Raw genomic sequence first — 18,799 nt, forward strand, 5'->3', positions numbered from 1 at the left:
CTGTGGAGGACCTGGTTGTACTTTTTTTTATGTAGGATCTCATTAAAAAGTTAACTTTTGATTAAAAAACAATGGTTAACAAATGATAAAAAAAAGTTTGGATGAGATTATTTCATGAGATATATTTATATCCCTGTATTGATATTGAAAAATGTATACTTTAATATATCTGCAATGCCCATAATTTGAAGGGAAAAAAAATTTGTTTCCATACTTGGTTTAAACGAAGACCAACAGACATTTGAATTTATTTTTAACATGCCATTACATGTATTATGATGATAAAATCAGTCGCTTCAAACTAAATATTTATTAGTAAATACAATCTAAAGTTTTAGTCTTTTTTCCTGTTTTCAAAAAACACTTACCTCATGGAGTAGTCAAAACTTTTCATACTGTATGAAAACCAGTGACAACTTTCAAGCCGATAACAATTGGTTATCTATTAGGGTAGTATCATTAATTTGTGTCATTAGAAAATTAAGCCATGCAAACTAAACGTTGTCATATTGATTTAAAATAACTGTCAATATAAACAATAGTTAGAAATAAAATGATATAAATATGATCATTGTGTAAAATACATGAAAGAAATGAACTGCCAATCGTGTCAACTGTAATATCAATGACATATTTGTCTAAGATGAAGTAACAAAACAATTATTTATGTTATTTAAATAGATTGACATTCTTTTATATAACTTAACTGTGTATCAGTAGTATTCCTAATCAATATGGGAGATTGATGAGTGATAAGCCATCATCAATATATCATATCTGGATATGAACTTAGTACATGTTTCTTCTGTTGACTTTTACACTATGTCATTTCTGTTTCATATGAGTACAAAATAAACAAAAGAAAGTCAGAAGTCTTCACAATAAGTACCCATTAGAATACTGATTGTCTATCAAACTCAACAAAACTAATGTCGAGCGTTTTGATGAAGTCATTGTTTGTTTGTTTGTAATTCAAATCAGTGCAGGACAAGAATTTTTTTTAAAAAAAAGTACTGTTTATTGAGTAGTTAAATTAGATCTTCATGCAGCATGGAGTAGTGTAGAGAGCAGAAAAATAGAATATTTGGATATTACTTTTGCGAAAGATGCAGTATGTGAGACAAGGGTATTAATACTAGTATCCATTGGCAGCGACAGCCTAAACTATTTATAAGCATATAATTTCGGAAGGTAGAAGACCTGGATGCTTCATATCTGGTATGCAGATACCTTATGTTGAGAAGTTTCCATCTGTCATATGTCAATTGTCCTCATTTTCATGGTTCGGGGACTGCTTGAAAAATAAATTAGAGATTTTTGAGTGAATTTCTCACTTATGCGTATATACGATAACTATATTTGGTATAATGGTTTCTTTCAACGTCTTCATGTCCGTCAGACAAGGTTCACCTGCCCTCCACTTCAATCAAGGTTGAAATTGCGTGATTAGGTCCGTTTCTCAAATACTATAAGCAGTAGGTCAACTATATATTTGGTGTATGGAATGATTGTTATAAGTACATGTCAGTCTGGCAGGCTTAATCTAATATGGTGGCTTTTGTTATCTCTGTAATGACGTCATTCAGTAATTATTGTAGTTCCTGGAACTAGTCATCAGATCGGTTTCTAATCACAAAAATAACAAAAGACACCAAATACAAGTAGTTACTGAAACTAGTCATGAGATCGGTTTCTAATCACAAAAATAACAAAAGACACCAAATACAAGTAGTTACTGAAACTAGTCATTAGATCGATTCTATTCACAGAAATAACAAAAGACACATAATACAAGTAGTTACTGAAACTAGTCATTAGATCGATTCTAATCACAAAAATAACAAAAACAGCATGTACCCGTAGCTACTGAAACTAGTCATCAGATAGTTTCTATTCACAAAAATAACAAAAGACACCAAGATATATCCTTAGTTACCGAAACTAACCATCAGATAGTTTCTATTCACAAAAATAACAAAAGACACCAAGTATCCTTAGTTACCGAAACTAACCATCAGATAGTTTCTATTCACAAAAATAACAAAAGACACCAAGTATCCTTAGTTACTGAAACTAACCATCAGATAGATTCTATTCACAAAAATAACAAAAGACACTTAGAGAACCCGACGTTACTGAAACTAACCATCAGATCTGTTCTATTCACAAAAATTATGAAAAGACAAAGTATCCGTATTTACTGCAACAAGTAATTAAATCGGCTCTGATAAAAAAAAATGAAAGACACAATGTACCCGTAGTTACTGAAAGACGTCATCAGATCAGTTACAATCACAAAAATAACCTTAAACACCAAGAACCCGTAGTTACTGAAACTAGTACACAGATCGGTTATAATCACAAAAATAACCTGAAACACCAAGAACCCGTAGTTACTGAAAGACGTCATCAGATCAGTTACAATCACAAAAATAACCTTAAACACCAAGAACCCGTAGTTACTGAAACTAGTACACAGATCGGTTATAATCACAAAAATAACCTGAAACACCAAGAACCCGTAGTTACTGAAAGACGTCATCAGATCAGTTACAATCCCAAAAATAACCTTAAACACCAAGAACCCGTAGTTACTGAAACTAGTACACAGATCGGTTATAATCACAAAAATAACAAAAAACACCAATTACCCGTAGTTACTGAAACTAACCATGAGATCGCTTCGAATCACAAAAATAATAAAGGACATCAATAATCCATAGTACCTGAAACTAGTCATAATATAAAATAACACAAAAAAGAACAAGTGATCGCAGTTACTGCGATTAGTCATCAGATCGGTTCTAATCACATAAAAAACAAAAGATACTAAGTACCCGTAGTTACTGAAACATGTCGTAAGATCCGTACTTATCACAAAAATAACAAAAGACACAGTATCCGTAGTTAATTAAACTAGTCCTCAGATCTGTTCTAATTTCAGAAATAACAAAGAACATCAAGTATCAGCAGTTTTGAAAACTAACCATCAGATCAGTTCTATTCACATAAATAACAAAATGCACAGCTAGAAAACCAGTCGTTACTAAAACTAGTCATCAGATCAGTTCTATTTACATAAATAACAAAAGACACAAAATACCCGTAATTACTAAAACTAGTCCTCAGATCAGTTCTATTCACATAAATAACAAAAGACACAAAATACCCGTAATTACTAAAACTAGTCCTCAGATCAGTTCTATTCACATAAATAACAAAAGACACAAAATACCCGTAGTTACTAAAACTAGTCATCAGATCAGTTCTATTTACATAAATAACAAAAGACACAAAATACCCGTAATTACTAAAACTAGTCCTCAGATCAGTTCTATTCACATAAATAACAAAAGACACAAAATACCCGTAGTTACTAAAACCAGTCATCAGATCTGTTCTATTCACATAAATAACAAAAAGACACATAATACCCGTAGTTACTAAAACTAGTCATCGGATCAGTTCTATTCACATAAATAACAAAAGACACAAAATACCCGTAGTTACTAAAACTAGTCCTCGGATCAGTTCTATTCACACGAATAACAAAAGACACATAATACCCGTAGTTACTTAAACTAGTCCTCAGATCTGTTCTATTCACAGAAATAACAAAAGACACATAATACCCGTAGTTACTAAAACTAGTCCTCGGATCAGTTCTATTCACATAAATAACAAAATGCACAGCTAGAAAACCAGTCGTTACTAAAACTAGTCATCAGATCAGTTCTATTTACATAAATAACAAAAGACACAAAATACCCGTAATTACTAAAACTAGTCCTCAGATCAGTTCTATTCACATAAATAACAAAAGACACAAAATACCCGTAGTTACTAAAACCAGTCATCAGATCTGTTCTATTCACATAAATAACAAAAAGACACATAATACCCGTAGTTACTAAAACTAGTCATCGGATCAGTTCTATTCACATAAATAACAAAAGACACAAAATACCCGTAGTTACTAAAACTAGTCCTCGGATCAGTTCTATTCACACGAATAACAAAAGACACATAATACCCGTAGTTACTTAAACTAGTCCTCAGATCTGTTCTATTCACAGAAATAACAAAAGACACATAATACCCGTAGTTACTGAAACTAGTCCTCAGATCAGTTCTATTCACATAAATAACAAAAGACACATAATACCCGTAGTTACTAAAACTAGTCCTCAGATCAGTTCTATTCACATAAATAACAAAAGACACATAATACCCGTAGTTACTTAAACTAGTCATCAGATCTGTTCTATTCACATAAATAACAAAAGACACAAAATACCCGTAGTTACTTAAACTAGTCATCAGATCTGTTCTATTCACAGAAATAACAAAAGACACATAATACCCGTAGTTACTGAAACTAGTCATCAGATCTATTCTATTCACAGAAATAACAAAAGACACAAAATACCCGTAGTTACTAAAACTAGTCCTCGGATCAGTTCTATTCACATAAATAACAAAAAACATCAAGTATCAGTAGTTTTGATAACTAACCATCAAATCTGTTCTAGTCACATAAATAACAAAATGCACAGCTAGAAAACCCGTCGTTACTGAAACTAGTCGTCAGATCGGTTTTAGTCACAAAAATCACAAAGTATCGGTAATTACTGAAAGACGTCATCAGATCGGTTCTTGTCACAAAAATAACAAAAGACACAAAGTATCTGTAGTAATTGAAACTAGTCATCAAATCGGTTCTATATATAAAGAATAACAAAAGATACACCGTAGCTACTTGAACTAGTCATCACATCGTTTCTAGTCACACAAATAACAAAGAATAAAACGTGCCCGTAGTTACTGAATCAGGCATCACATCGGTTCGGATACCAATTAAAACAAAAGACAAAGTATCCGTAGCTACTGAAACTAGTCATCAGATCGGTTCTAGTCACAAAAATAACAAAAAACACCAATTACTCGTAGTTACTGAAACTAGTCATCAGATCGGTTCTAGTCACAAAAATAACAAAAAACACCAATTACTCGTAGTTACTGAAACTAGTCATTAGATCGGTTCTAGTCACAAAAATAACAAAAGACACAAAGTATTCGTAGTTACTGAAACTAGTCATTAGATCGGTTCAAGTCACAAAAATAACAAAAGTATTCGTAGTTACTGAAACTAGTCATCAGATCGGTTCTAGTCACAAAAATAACAAAAAACACCAATTACTCGTAGTTACTGAAACTAGACATTAGATCGGTTCAAGTCACAAAAATAACAAAAGTATTCGTAGTTACTGAAACTAGTCATCAGATCGGTTCTAGTCACAAAAATAACAAAAAACACCAATTACTCGTAGTTACTGAAACTAGTCATTAGATCGGTTCAAGTCACAAAAATAACAAAAGTATTCGTAGTTACTGAAACAAGTCATCAGATAGGCTCTTAAATAACAAAAGACAGCAAGTACCAGTTATTACTGAAACAAATCTTCTGATTTGGTTCATATCACAAAAATAACATGAGATACAAAGTAGCCGTTGTTACTGAAACTAGCTCAGCGCTCAATACTGATTATGGATAAAACAAACGACAACACTAAAATATTGTTTAGTGTTCTTCTGACGGATTTAGTAAAGATTTCATACACAATTTGAGGAAAATCCTACACTTGTCCATCGAAGACGTATCAGTTTAACAGGATCCAGTACTACAAGCAGTAATAAATCAACATTAACGTACCGAATAGCTTGTGGTGATGTAAAATCTAAATTAAATGTAAATATATAAGAGTGAGACATATATGTTATTCGTCGTGGCAGTATTATCTTTCTAAAAGTGAACATTCGGGAATGATTGTGGCCTAACGACATAAGCTTTACTTAAAAAAACAGAAGATATAGTCTAACACTCATAGTGTTTGCAAAGACATACCCATGTCTCTGGTTTATATAAACTACATGGTGTAAGATTTCTGTTTGTTATTGAAACACAGTTTAACGATCCAGACTAATTTTTTTGTCATTCCCAATAGGCTTTAGGTCACTTTTTTAATTACAGATTGATTGATTGCATGTGCAATTCTTAACAAAGGGGTTATTTGACAGAATTTATTGGTTTAGTTGGTAATAATTTGGAGAACTGTTAAAATAGTCAGTTAGAAAACTGTCCCTTCTGAGTCCAAAGATCAAAGGTTGTGAACAAGTACAGGCAATCGGACGGCCTTCAACAATGAATATTTCTCTTCGTTATGTCATAAGATACTAGATTAGGAAACGTATATTATGTTAGGGACATTATTTTACAAAAGTTTCTATTGTATACTTCAAAAACTTATTTCTCTTTGCAATTAAGCCGATTGCATTTTATTTCTCACTTACTTTATTTTATGTCTTTAGTGCTGGTATGTCATAAAATAAAAGATTTTAAAACTTATGAGTAAGGGACATACTTATACAATCAGTTCACATTCTATATCTCCATTAGTTTTAAGATCTCACTTATTTTATGGTCTTTAAGGTTGGCAAGTTGAAACAACCTGTTCAAAGAGATATTGTTTCTCTCAGTGAATTGCTAGAATAAAATATATACATTATAGAAAATAACCCATATTACATGCAATACCTAAATATAAGTATCGATGGGATATCATTACCTTAAGTGACAATACTATACATGGATCCTGACAATACATATTTATCAATGTATAAAAGGAAAATATAGAAATCAATAAGCAAATTTAGGAAAGGCTGTAGCAGCAAAATCATTGACTTATGATACTATATCCGTTATAAACACGTGCACATATTGCTGTTAGCTTAAATCGGAAACATACACACACCGGCACGTCTTTTTTTTCCTTGTCTGTTTGTTTTTGGGTAGGATGGCATGCAGTTTTTCCGAACTTAACTATTGTTTTAATGAAAACAGGCATCATCGGAAATTATCCATCAAGTAGTTGAACGGTATACAAAGAAGAAAAAAATATGGCTGAGCTCACTTTCAAATTAATGACCAAGGATTTAAAATGTGGTGACTCTACAAATAGGGTGTATACTCTGAGGGTGTATATCCTATAGAAAAGAAATAGCACCCCTGAAAAAGTGTATCGGGTCCGCCGTTCAGCCACCCTACACGTTTGGACCATTTTTTTTTTATTTATTAAAAAACCTGCATGAACTATTCGATGTTTATACAAGGGACTATACACAACCTTGGTTTATATATTTTAAAAAAATCATTAATAAAAATTCGGGATTTTTTTAATGAAATATTGTTTTAAATTGATTTGATGATCATATGTAAGTTATATATAATTACTGTTACACAGCCAAACTCGGGGGATTGTCATGTGTTTGAAAATCGTGATTGTTGTTTTAACTAGCTTTAGTGTAAATTGTATATGCATGTGCGTTAGCATGTATTTAGCTTACACTACTAGTAGGAGGAAACACAACGAAGATTCAAAATGTTAGTGCACGTGTTGTTGTTTGAGTTTAATAGCGATTTGGTATCGATCTTAACCGTAAAACAACACAAAAAAACTTTTCAGAAAGTGACTTTATTTTGAAAAAAAAATGATTTTTTTTTATAGCAATACACTAACCAAAACACGATACAAATAATGTATCATATATATTCAACACAAAAACGTCACTTTATTTTGAAACAACGTTTTTTTCCATATCAGGTCTCTAATAAAGCAAAACATACCGTTAAAAAAGGCAGTGGCTATTTTGCCGGCTCAGATTAAAGTATCCTTATTCAAACCGGCTATATAGCATATTTCTATAGAAAAGAATACTTTGTCGGCACCAGCAATATAGTGAATTTGTTAATTTGTAGGTTCTTTGTGAAGAGCGAAATTTAATATAAATTTACTTTTGGAAAGTACAATGAAAATATGCACTGTCAACATAAAAGAACAAATAATTACATGTAGTTGTAATTAATTCTAAAATCAGTTATGCTAAGTTGGATATTTAAATCGGAGATGAACATAAAATCAGTCATGAACGCCAATATGACATCATGTTGAAAGACAACATGTAACAACCTCATATGCTTCCAACAACTATTGGACGAAAATACAAACATCGAGTAAAAAAATATTTTTCACCTTAAGAGCCAGTCTGCCATAAAACCATGCAAAATCTCAAATTTCGACCAAATTGGTAGTTACAACTTGGCAACATTATATATATTTCCAAAATCTTTGGGTATTTAGGAGTTAAGATAAAAAAAAATTGTTTTTGTTAATTCACACTATTTTCCATTTTACAGCCTTATTTGCATATTTGTGAATTATTAAAAAAAAATGGAAAAAAATCACCATATTTAGGTACTTTTTAAAGGTCTGGATACTTGATATATCTCTTTAATATAACATTATCTTGTTATATTTTGCAAAGAACATTATAAAAAAAAAAGAAAAATGCATTTTGAGATTTTTTTTTACCTTTTGGCAGGTTGCCAGAGAGGTTCGTGCAACAGATGTATTAGATAACTTGCATGTAGTACATGTACTCAGTAGGTGTTTTCTCTCAAGATCATATTTTTTTTTAACTTTTAGGATTTTTTTAAAGGTGCATATCAGTTCTAAGACAAGTAAAAAAAAATAGCCTGGCAAATAATGGGAAGTTAGTAAAAAATGCTCCCAAAATCTCTATAAAATGCACCAATTGTAATAGTTTTTGCCCCTTAATATTTGAACTAAAACTGATCAAAGTAGACTTATATTCAGGACAATAACTTAAGTTTAAGTGTATACATCTTTATGATTGTTTTTTTCAGAAGGTTCAATACCACAAAAAGAAGGTTGGGATCGATTTTTGGGGATAATGGTCCCAACCGTTTAGGAATTAAGGGCCCAAAAGGGGCCCAAAACAAGCATTTTATAGTTTAAGGATAATAACTTGTGTATGAGTATTTAAATTGCTCTGATATTGTACCGCAATATTTAAAACCACAAGTAAAAGGTTTGGATTCATTTATGGGTCATGGGTTCAAAGTTAGGAATTAAGGGCCAAAAAGGGGTCAAAAACAAGCATTTTTCTAGTTTCAAGACAATAACTTGTGTGTAATTGTATGGATCTCTCTACAATTGTACCACAATGCCCCATATAATAAAGGGGAGGCTGGGATTTAGTTTTGGATGAATTGCCCAAAATATGTAGGAATAAGGGGCCAAAAAAGGGCCAAAAAGAAGCATGTTTCTAGTTTCCAAACAATAACTTGGGTTTAAGTGTATGGATCTCTCTGTAATTGTACTACACGGTTCTATACTACAAAGGAAAGGATTGGATAGAGTTTAAGGGTTATTGCTTAAAGGGGGGTTTCAATAAGTTGGGGGGGATTTATTTACAATTATTTTAAGGGATTTCTTTTTTTTTGCAACATTTTTCAAATTTAAAATTTTGAAAAGTTTAAAGAAGACATTTTCAATTGCACAGTATTGTGCAATAGATTTGTTTGATCTTTGACCACATTTATTTTGTAACAAAACCCTTTATTTTGTCAAAAATTCAATCACAATCCAAATTCAGACAGCATCAAGCTTGAACGTTGTGACCAAATTTAGTTTGCCCCAACTGTTCAGGTTCCAACCACTGCGGTTGTATAAAGCTGCGCCCTGAAAGCACCTGGTTTTCACATACTTTCAATTGATGACAGTCTTTTAAAAAGCTTGGTTGTGAACATACTTGTACTTCAAAATATCTTCCTCTTTGAAACTTTTGATTGGAACGAAACCAATTATAGGGGCAATCACTCATTGAGTGTCTAGATTAGAAAGTTGTGTCTATTAGAGCGTATGTAAAAAAAATGTGGCTTTTTTTTTTATCTACGAAAAAAGTTTATATGCGCATATATAATGTGCCATATAAAAGTTTTTGATTTATATCTCAGATTAAATCCAGATAAAAGAAAGACAGTTATGGTGACCCTACTTCTTCAAAAATCGAAAGCTTTTCTAAAATTATCTTGAATGTCCCCTCTCCAAAGAGCATCTCTTTCCTGTGTGTTGATACTTTGAGATTTTGATTTTTCTTTGGTATTAAGTGGTTCAATTTTGTTCCAGTCTGATATTTGTGTGCAGAGTTGTGGTCTTTGGACATAGAAAATTCACCTAGATAGTCAGAATTCAACGATTTTTTCGTTTTGCTTGAAGATTTCGTCTCGATATTTTTATGTAGTTTACACCATGACACATTATAGATCAAGTTAAAATTTTATTCCATTACAATTAATTTGTAACGGGTTGGGGACTATGTATTGCCATGCATTAACACAGAATGCTTGTTTTTATCAAAATTTTCTCAACTCTGATGCTGCAAAATTGTTTGATATTTACTCTTTTTTTGCTTATACCTTCATCATGTTCATTCATGACTAAAAACTTGTATTTAGACCATTTTGCACGTTTTTCTTTACGGCAGACCACCATCATATTACATGCATATAAACAGTAAAATCATAACCATTTTAATGACAATATAAAAAAGAAGATGTGGTATGATTGTCAATCAGACAACTGTCCACAAGAGACCAAAATGACAAAGACATTAACTATAGGTAATTGTACGGTCTTCAACAATGAGCAAAGCCCATACCGCATAGTCAGCTATAAAAGGCCCCGATAAGGCAATGTAAATCAATTCAAACGAGAAAACTAACGGCCTTATTTATATAAAAAAAAATGAACGAAAAACAAATATGTAACACATAAACAAATGACAACCACTGAATTACAGGCTCCTGACTTGGGACATGCACATACATAAATAATGTGGCGGTGTTAAACATGTTAGCGGGATCCCTACCCTCACCCTAACCTAGGACATTGGTATAACAGTAAAACATAAGAACGAACTAAAAAAAATCAGTTGAAAAAGGTTTAACTCATCAGATGGACAAAAATACAAGTGGACGTGGCCGCGTAATTGTATGTCTGCTCAACAGTTTAACCATTTATCTGTGTATATTTGTTTTTATACGAATGCAAAAATTGAAAAATTTTGGTCGTATATTGGTATGACATTTGGTTTTCGCACTAAAACTTTAGTATAAGTACATAGAAATCTATGAAATTTAAACACAAGGTTTATGACCATAAAAGGAAGGTTGGGATTGATTTTGGGAGATTTGGTCCCAACAGTTTATGAATTAGGGCCAACAAAAGGTCACAAATAAGCATTTTTCTTGGTTTTTGCACAATAACTTTAGTATAAGTAAATAGAAATCTATGAAATTTTAACAATGCAAATTGGTTCACATTGAGGTCTAAAGGTTCTAAAATTGAACATTATTTGATTTCAATTTTTGATGAAATCAAATAATGTTCAATTTAAGAACCTTTAGACCTCAATGTGAACCAATTTGATAACCGGGCCCAAATATTAAAAATCTGAATACATGGTTAGATTCAGAATATTGAAGAACGGTCCGTGTATATCTGCGTCCATTCGTTTTTCGTTTTGAAATATCAAAAACAAAGAACAAAAAACGAAAGTGTTTTCATTTTTCGTTTTTGATTTCTTAAAAACCAAAACAAAAACGAAAGTGTTTTCATTTTTCGTTTTTGATTTCACAAACAAAAAACGAAAAACAAAAGTATTTTCATTTTTCGATTTTGATTTCTCAAAAACTAAAATCGAGAAATGAAAGTGTTTTCATTTTTCATTTTTGATTTCACAAAAACAAAAAACGAAAAACGAAAGTGTATTTATGTTATCTTTCCAACACAGTTTAATTGTCATTCAAAAAATGACAATGTTGTCATTTGTCATTCATTTAATGAAATTAACGGTATCAAATTTCTTGCACCAGATGCGCATTTCGACAATACATGTCTCTTCAGTGATGCTCGTGGCCAAAATATTTGAAATCCAAAGCTTATATATATTAAAGGTCGTTAAAGTATACATGCACAGCGGTTGTCAGATCAATACTACTTTAATCGAAGATAATGTCGACGGATGCAAAAGTCTTTAGCAATCGGAACAATATGGTTGCGTGAACTTTATTACTTTTAAGGTCGATCCAAGATTATTAGAATTGATGACCAAGATCCATCTGCTAGTATTTTACGAACTACGAGGACGATAATGTATTTTGCTTGATTTAATTTTCAAAATTTCCGCAATTTCACAATTCAAACTGGGGTATTAAATTGGTTTGTCATTAGGAGCCTATAAGGTATTAATTTTGCTTATTTGTGAAGACCATAAGGTGACATTAACTAGAGGTCGTTGATGGGAGATTATGGAATTGAGAATAGTGGACAAAAAATATAAATAATAGAGACAATGGACCAAGAAATAAATAAAATAGCTAGAATAATGATGTTAAAATGTAATAATAAGAGAATAATTGTCAAAAAGTATAAAGAATAGAGAAAAATGGCCTCAAATATCAAAGAATACAGAAATTAAGAACCCCGAATCCAGACCATCATACTAGTTGCCTTAATGAACGTTAGTTTGTCTCTGGGAGGTTGCTATTGGTTATCATATGGTTTCTCTTTATTTTTATGTCTATTAATTCAGAAGCATGCTTTCATTATTTACCAACATTTTACATATCACATTATAAAAAAAGACTATTATTTTGCTAACTACCATAGATTTCCGGTAATTGTTCTGCATAGACCACACCACATTGGAGTCCCTGTAATTTTTTTTCAAGTAGACCGCAGTTAATACCCACCCTACCCCATCATTACATAAAAGTTAATAAACAAATGTCTACGGAAATACTTCTGTCCGAACAATGTGTAAAGGGGAGCTTGGTAGCTGATGTCTGCTGGAGAAAAAAATCAAGGTTGCTGTTTAGCTTATTTTTTTTCAAAGATAGGTCCAAAGTTGGGGTCGAACACACTAGGTGCAAAGGGAAGCTGGGTAGCTGGGGTCTACAGTAGAAAAATCCAGGGTGTAGTTCTGCTTAGTTTTTTTTTTCTAAAGTAGGTCTAAAGTTGAGGTCGTATACCCTACAAAAACCCTTACCAGACAGTTTATAGAAAAATTCTGCGGCAATACTTTTATCTGCTCTAGGTGAGAACGTAAGCTAGAGATCTATGGCCTACTTAATAAAAATTACAAGTTAATTTATAGCACGGATCAATCTTTTTTAAGCTAATAAATAATTTACTTTCCCACCATACTTTGAATACAAAAATTAAACCTTTTGTCCAGTCATATTTAAGCGAAATCCACTAGTTCACAGGTAGAATGTTTTGTAAAGACAGTTTTGTGTGGCAAAAAAAAGTTAAAGCACGAGTGCAACTTTCTTTTCTTTTAATGCAGAATTATTATTACTTTTCATGAACTATTTGACAGGAATGTAAAGCGGGCAGTACGCTGTGTAATATATCGAAAGCGATTGATTTTGGCTTTATATAACTAATAATAACATAAGATGTATGTTTCATTATAATTCGTTATTCTGATTGGCTAACTGCACATCTCATATGTTACATAAGACAACGAAAATCTTTATTCATGATGACACGAGGTCCCACAATAAAGTGCAAAGGTGAATTTAATAAAAACTTGATAAAAATCGTGTTTTCATGATCCTAGCTAAAACATGTAATTATAAATATTGAATGCTTCTTTTTGTAACTTCATAGGGTTGTAAAAGCGTTGATCGTGCGTACATTTTCAGAATGAAGCGCTTCCGCTTTTCATACAAAATGTATTTCGGTCATCGCTTTACACCTCAATGAAGTAACAAAAAAAAAGCATTCAATTCTTAAATAAACCAGAAATGAAATTTTAAAATTCATTGAAAAGTGTCTTTGACTGCTTAAATATATTTTAAAAACTGATGATATAGTGGTTATATATTAATAAAAACATTTTAAGTACGTTTGAGTCTTATGCAATATTTGTTTTTATATATTTGAAAACTGACTGCTACCGACTGGTTGCTTGAGCCTGGTCTCACAAACATTACATTTTCATTACAGCCGATTACATTGAGTGTGTAGACAAAGGTAATATCTTTGGATCGCTTGTTTGTTAGCTGAACTATGAAGTAACTAGGTAAGGTATACCACCCTCCTGTAGAAGGAGCCTAGTCCTACAGACAGATTGATTGGTTATTTGTCGAACTAGTCTACTCTTAAAGGAGGGTAGTTTACCTAACCTAATAATACAAGCAAGCTAACCAAGGATAGGCTACCTTTGCCTACACACTCAGTGCAATCGGCTGTAACTTTTTTACATTACAGGTTGCAACACCTTGCCAAATCATTAGGTTCCAATAAACGTTTAGAAAATTTAGTTAATGTGCTTTACCATAGAGTTTTATGCAAAACAATTACCGGAAATCTATTATGGAAACTTGCAAAAACAATATCAAAATCGAAATCTAAGTGAACAATGAAGTTACTCACATTAAAAAAGGTTGCGACATAGAAGGCCAAATATTTTTTTTTATTCTTGCGTGTCTTATTATAATCAGACGGAGTTTACAAAGAAATTTAATATTAAGACAAACATTAATGTCGAGTTTCATTGGTGAAATTAACACTAGAATACAAATAAAGGATTCTCAAATGATCATGTCTTTTGCTTGTAGTAAAATGATCAATGAATCAATCAATCAATAAATCAATTGATCAATCAATAAAATTGAGAATGGAAATAAAAAATGTGTCAAAGAAACAACAGTCAACCTAACCAAAGAGCACAGCCGAAGGCCACCAACGAGTCTTCAACACAACGAGAAAATCCGGGCTTCAGCTGGTCTCTAAATAAAAATATATACTAGTAATGTGAAAATGGACGTCACACTTAACATAAACAAAAAAAACAACATAAAAAAACTAACAAAGATCAGAGTCTGCTGTCTTGGGACAGGCGCAAAAATACGGCGGGGCTAAACATGCTTTGTTATATCTCAACCCTCCCGCTATACAATTATATCTAGATCATGTAGAATAAACAAACACACAACAATATGCACAGAGAAACTCAGTTTAAAAAAAATCCGAGTCCGATGACAAAATAGTAAACAAAAGAAACTACACAAAACGAATATGATTCATAAATTAACAAAGAACTACTAGCAGTAACTGACATGCCAGCTCCAGACCCCAATCAAAAATATCGAAAGAATATATAGATATAAGAAGATGTGCATGGTATGAGTGCCAATGAGACAACTCTCCATCCAAGTCACAGTGTGTAGAAGGAAACTATTATAGGTTAAAGTACCCTCTTCAACACGAATCCTTGGCTCACACCGAATAGCAAGTTATAAGGATCCTCCAAAATAACTAGTGTAAAACCATTCAAACGGGAAAACCAAAGGTCTAAACTCTATATATAACTAGAGGCTCTGAAGAGCCTGTGTCGCTCACCTTGGTCTATGTGTTTTTGGTGATGGTGATGTGTTCGTAGATCTTACTCTACAAAACATTGTTGATGCTTACAATTATCTCTATCTATAATGAACTTAGCCTAGTAGTTTCAGTGGAAAATATTTTGTAAAAATGTACAAATTTTTGAAAATTGTTAAAAATTGACTATAAAGGGCAATTACTCCTTAACCATTTTCGTCATGTTGACCTATTTGTACATTATTGATGTTTACAGTTTATCTCTATCTATAATAAGTCAAGAAAATAACCAAAAGCTGCAAAATTGTCTTAAAATGATCAATTCAGGGGCAGCAACATAACAACAGGTTGTCTGATTCATCTGAACATTTCAGGGTAGATAGATAATGACCTGATAAACAATTTTACCCATGTCAGATTTGCTCTTAATGCTTTGATTTCTGAGATATAAGCCAAAATCTTCATTTTACTCCTATGTTCTATTTTTATCCATGGCGACCATCTTGGTTAGTTGGCAAGGTCACCAGACACATTTGTTATACTAGATATCCCAATGATGATGGTGGCTAAGTTTGGTTGAATTTGGCTCAGTAGTTTCAGAGGAGAAGATTTTTGTAAAAATTACGACGACGGACGACGGACGCCAAGATATAAAAAAAGCTCACTTGACACTTCGGGCCAGTTGAGCTCAAAAACGAGAAGCGAGAACGACATCAACAAACGACAACTACTGTCTTTTGTGTGATTTTTTTATTACTAGACCAAATATTTCATGATTTTTTATTATCTAGGATTGTATTTTTGATTAACAATTGATAACCAAGTTTAATAAAATCATATGTGTGTATAGCAAACATATTAACTTTGGCTTGAAAGACGTCTATTTCATTGTTTTAGACTCGCTCTGCTCGGTCGGAAAAATTGACAAGAATAAAATCCGAAGATTGAACGCGTTCGTTCAACAATCTTATTAAAATTAATATTTATATTAATTTTCTCATACACATAAGTATTACGAAATCAGAGATATACATTTTGATTAGATTAGTTCGTCTAATTTACAAATGTAGTGTTATCTGTAAATTTACTGACTTCTTTAATAAAGAATTTGAATAAGAATGTGTCCATACCACATAAATGCCTCACTCGCACTATCATTTTCCATGTCTAGTGGACCGTGGAATTGAGGGTCAGAACTCTATATTTGGCATTGAAATTAAAAAGATCATATGATATAGAATATGTGTACTGAGTTTCAAAAAAAATATATCTGTACATTAACTTCACTTTCAAGTATAGAGATGTGATTTTTTGTCTGAGACAAGTGCTTGTGACAATCCAAAAGAACTTGCAGTCATTCGATGTTCAGTACTTCAGTATTTTGATTGTTTGAAAACGAGGTAAAAATACCCTGCCACATTCGGTATGTGTTTTTGTTAGACCTTTTTTTTCCTTCTGTTTTGTATCGATCTCATACGTTAAGCCCTTTTCCGCTGATTTGTATAGTTTGTTCTTATACTGTGCTGTAACAAAACTGTCCCGGCTGTTTACAAGCATGTTAAACGCCACAATATATTGCATGTGCCTGCTCCAACTCAGGAGCATGTAGTTAAAAGGTTTTCGTTTGTTGATGTCTTTTATATATGTTTTTCGTAATTCATCTTGTTTTAAAATAGGCTGTTATTTTTCTCAATTGAAATGGTTTTTTTTTCAATTCATGGACTATTGTAGCCGACAATACCGTATGTTTTTCTCATTGTTGAAGATTATATGGTTGCCTATATATAATTGCTTACATCCACTACATTTGAACTTTGTTGGATAGTTGACTCATTTGCATTAATACCAAATTTACTTATTAAAAATTGAGGGGTGTGTGTTTCTTTGGAAAATTTCAATGTTTTTCTCCCAGGTCACCCAGTTTGAATAGAATATTTTGACATTTTGCTGTGCTCTTGGATTTGAGTTAAGAGCCAACCAAATCTCACGGCCTGTTGGTGGGTAGTTGATGACTATATGGTAAGCTCTGGGTGTCTTTTTGAGTATTGCATACGGTGATTTGGTGATGTCTTCATGCCATGCATTGTCCCATTACTTTATATAGACAGCTTATCAGTCAACCTGATCTATCAAGTAGCTCTCCTGGCCTTTTGTATAGTCAGACGAAAAACAAGGTATAAACTGACTTAGCTTGGTATATCCATGTTTATTTAATATACTCATATAAATATAAAAAAGTAGATGTGGTATGATTGTCAATGAGACAACTCTCCACAAGAGACCAACATAACACAGAAATTGTCAACTATAGGTCATTGTACGGCCTTTAACAATGAGCAAAGCCCATACCGCATAGTCAGTTATAAAAGGCCCAGAAATGACAATGTAAAACAATTCAAACAAGAAAACTAACGGCCTAATTTATGCACAAAAATTGAACGAAAAACAAAAATGTAACACATAAACAAACGACAACCACTGAATTACAGGCTCCTGACTTGGGACAGGCACATACATTTTGAATGTGGCGGGGTTAAACATGTTAGCGGGATCCCAAATTCAAGTCAAATTGATATTTTAAAACAACATAAAAGTTAAAAAGTGTAAAAAAAAAAATATTTTAATAAATGTTGAAAATATTATTGTGTTTGTGAGTGGAAAACTACTTAAAATTGTAGAAATATTCAAAAGTAGCTCTCGCGTTTTTGTTCTGCGGCTATGTTAACGGAACATTAATCAAGTAATCGATCTTCATGACTATGGCTTCAATATTTAATAGTATAAAATATCATATTCTGCTTGTCGTAGACTCAAAAAGACTTCAAGTTGGAATAGATCTACGAAGACTCAAGAACGTTCATGTGTGGTTTAGCAATTGTACATGCCCACGAAACCGACGTCCAGATATTGTTCGGAAGATGTTTTGAGAAGTTCCGATGCGACCGGACAAGTAAAATTAAACTGTTACAGTATATTACAGAATACAAAACTGGCTATCTTTGCTGTAAATACAAGTTAAAAACCTGACATGGCTGACATTAAAGCTAAAAATCCCGATCCCAATCCCTCGGCATCAAATAATTTAAAAAAAAAAACATATGACCTTTAACATTGGAGGTCTAAACTAGCATTGAGCCGTGTCCAGGTCCGAAATAGAAAATAAAGAGATGTGGAGTAAATGTACATGGGACAAAATCGCATGTACAATATATAGAAAAAATACAAATTATTAATGAACAGGGCTTTTATGCCTGTTCTTCATCTTGAAAGGAGCCGGAAGGTCTTCAACGAGGAACTAGACCATTGATCCTCATTATACAAAAGTAACATAGGTTAGTGCATCGGACTATACAAAAACATAAGTTCCTGGTTCGATCACAGTTCCGGTGAGAAAATTTCCAATCCACTATTAATAAATATGTTTAAACTAACAATAGCCACACACTTGACTTTGTGGATTACATTATTTTTTCCATCATCCTACA

The 18,799-nt window shown here is 32.3% G+C and overlaps 1 protein-coding gene across 1 annotated transcript in view; it reads right to left on the bottom strand.

The window, feature by feature from the left end:
* Positions 1–18,799, bottom strand: part of LOC139492001 (uncharacterized) — a 275,234-nt gene that overhangs the window by 84,054 nt on the left and 172,381 nt on the right. The window lies entirely within an intron of this gene.

Source organism: Mytilus edulis, chromosome 10 (genome assembly GCF_963676685.1).
Source record: "Mytilus edulis chromosome 10, xbMytEdul2.2, whole genome shotgun sequence".
Lineage (NCBI taxonomy): Eukaryota > Metazoa > Mollusca > Bivalvia > Mytilida > Mytilidae > Mytilus > Mytilus edulis.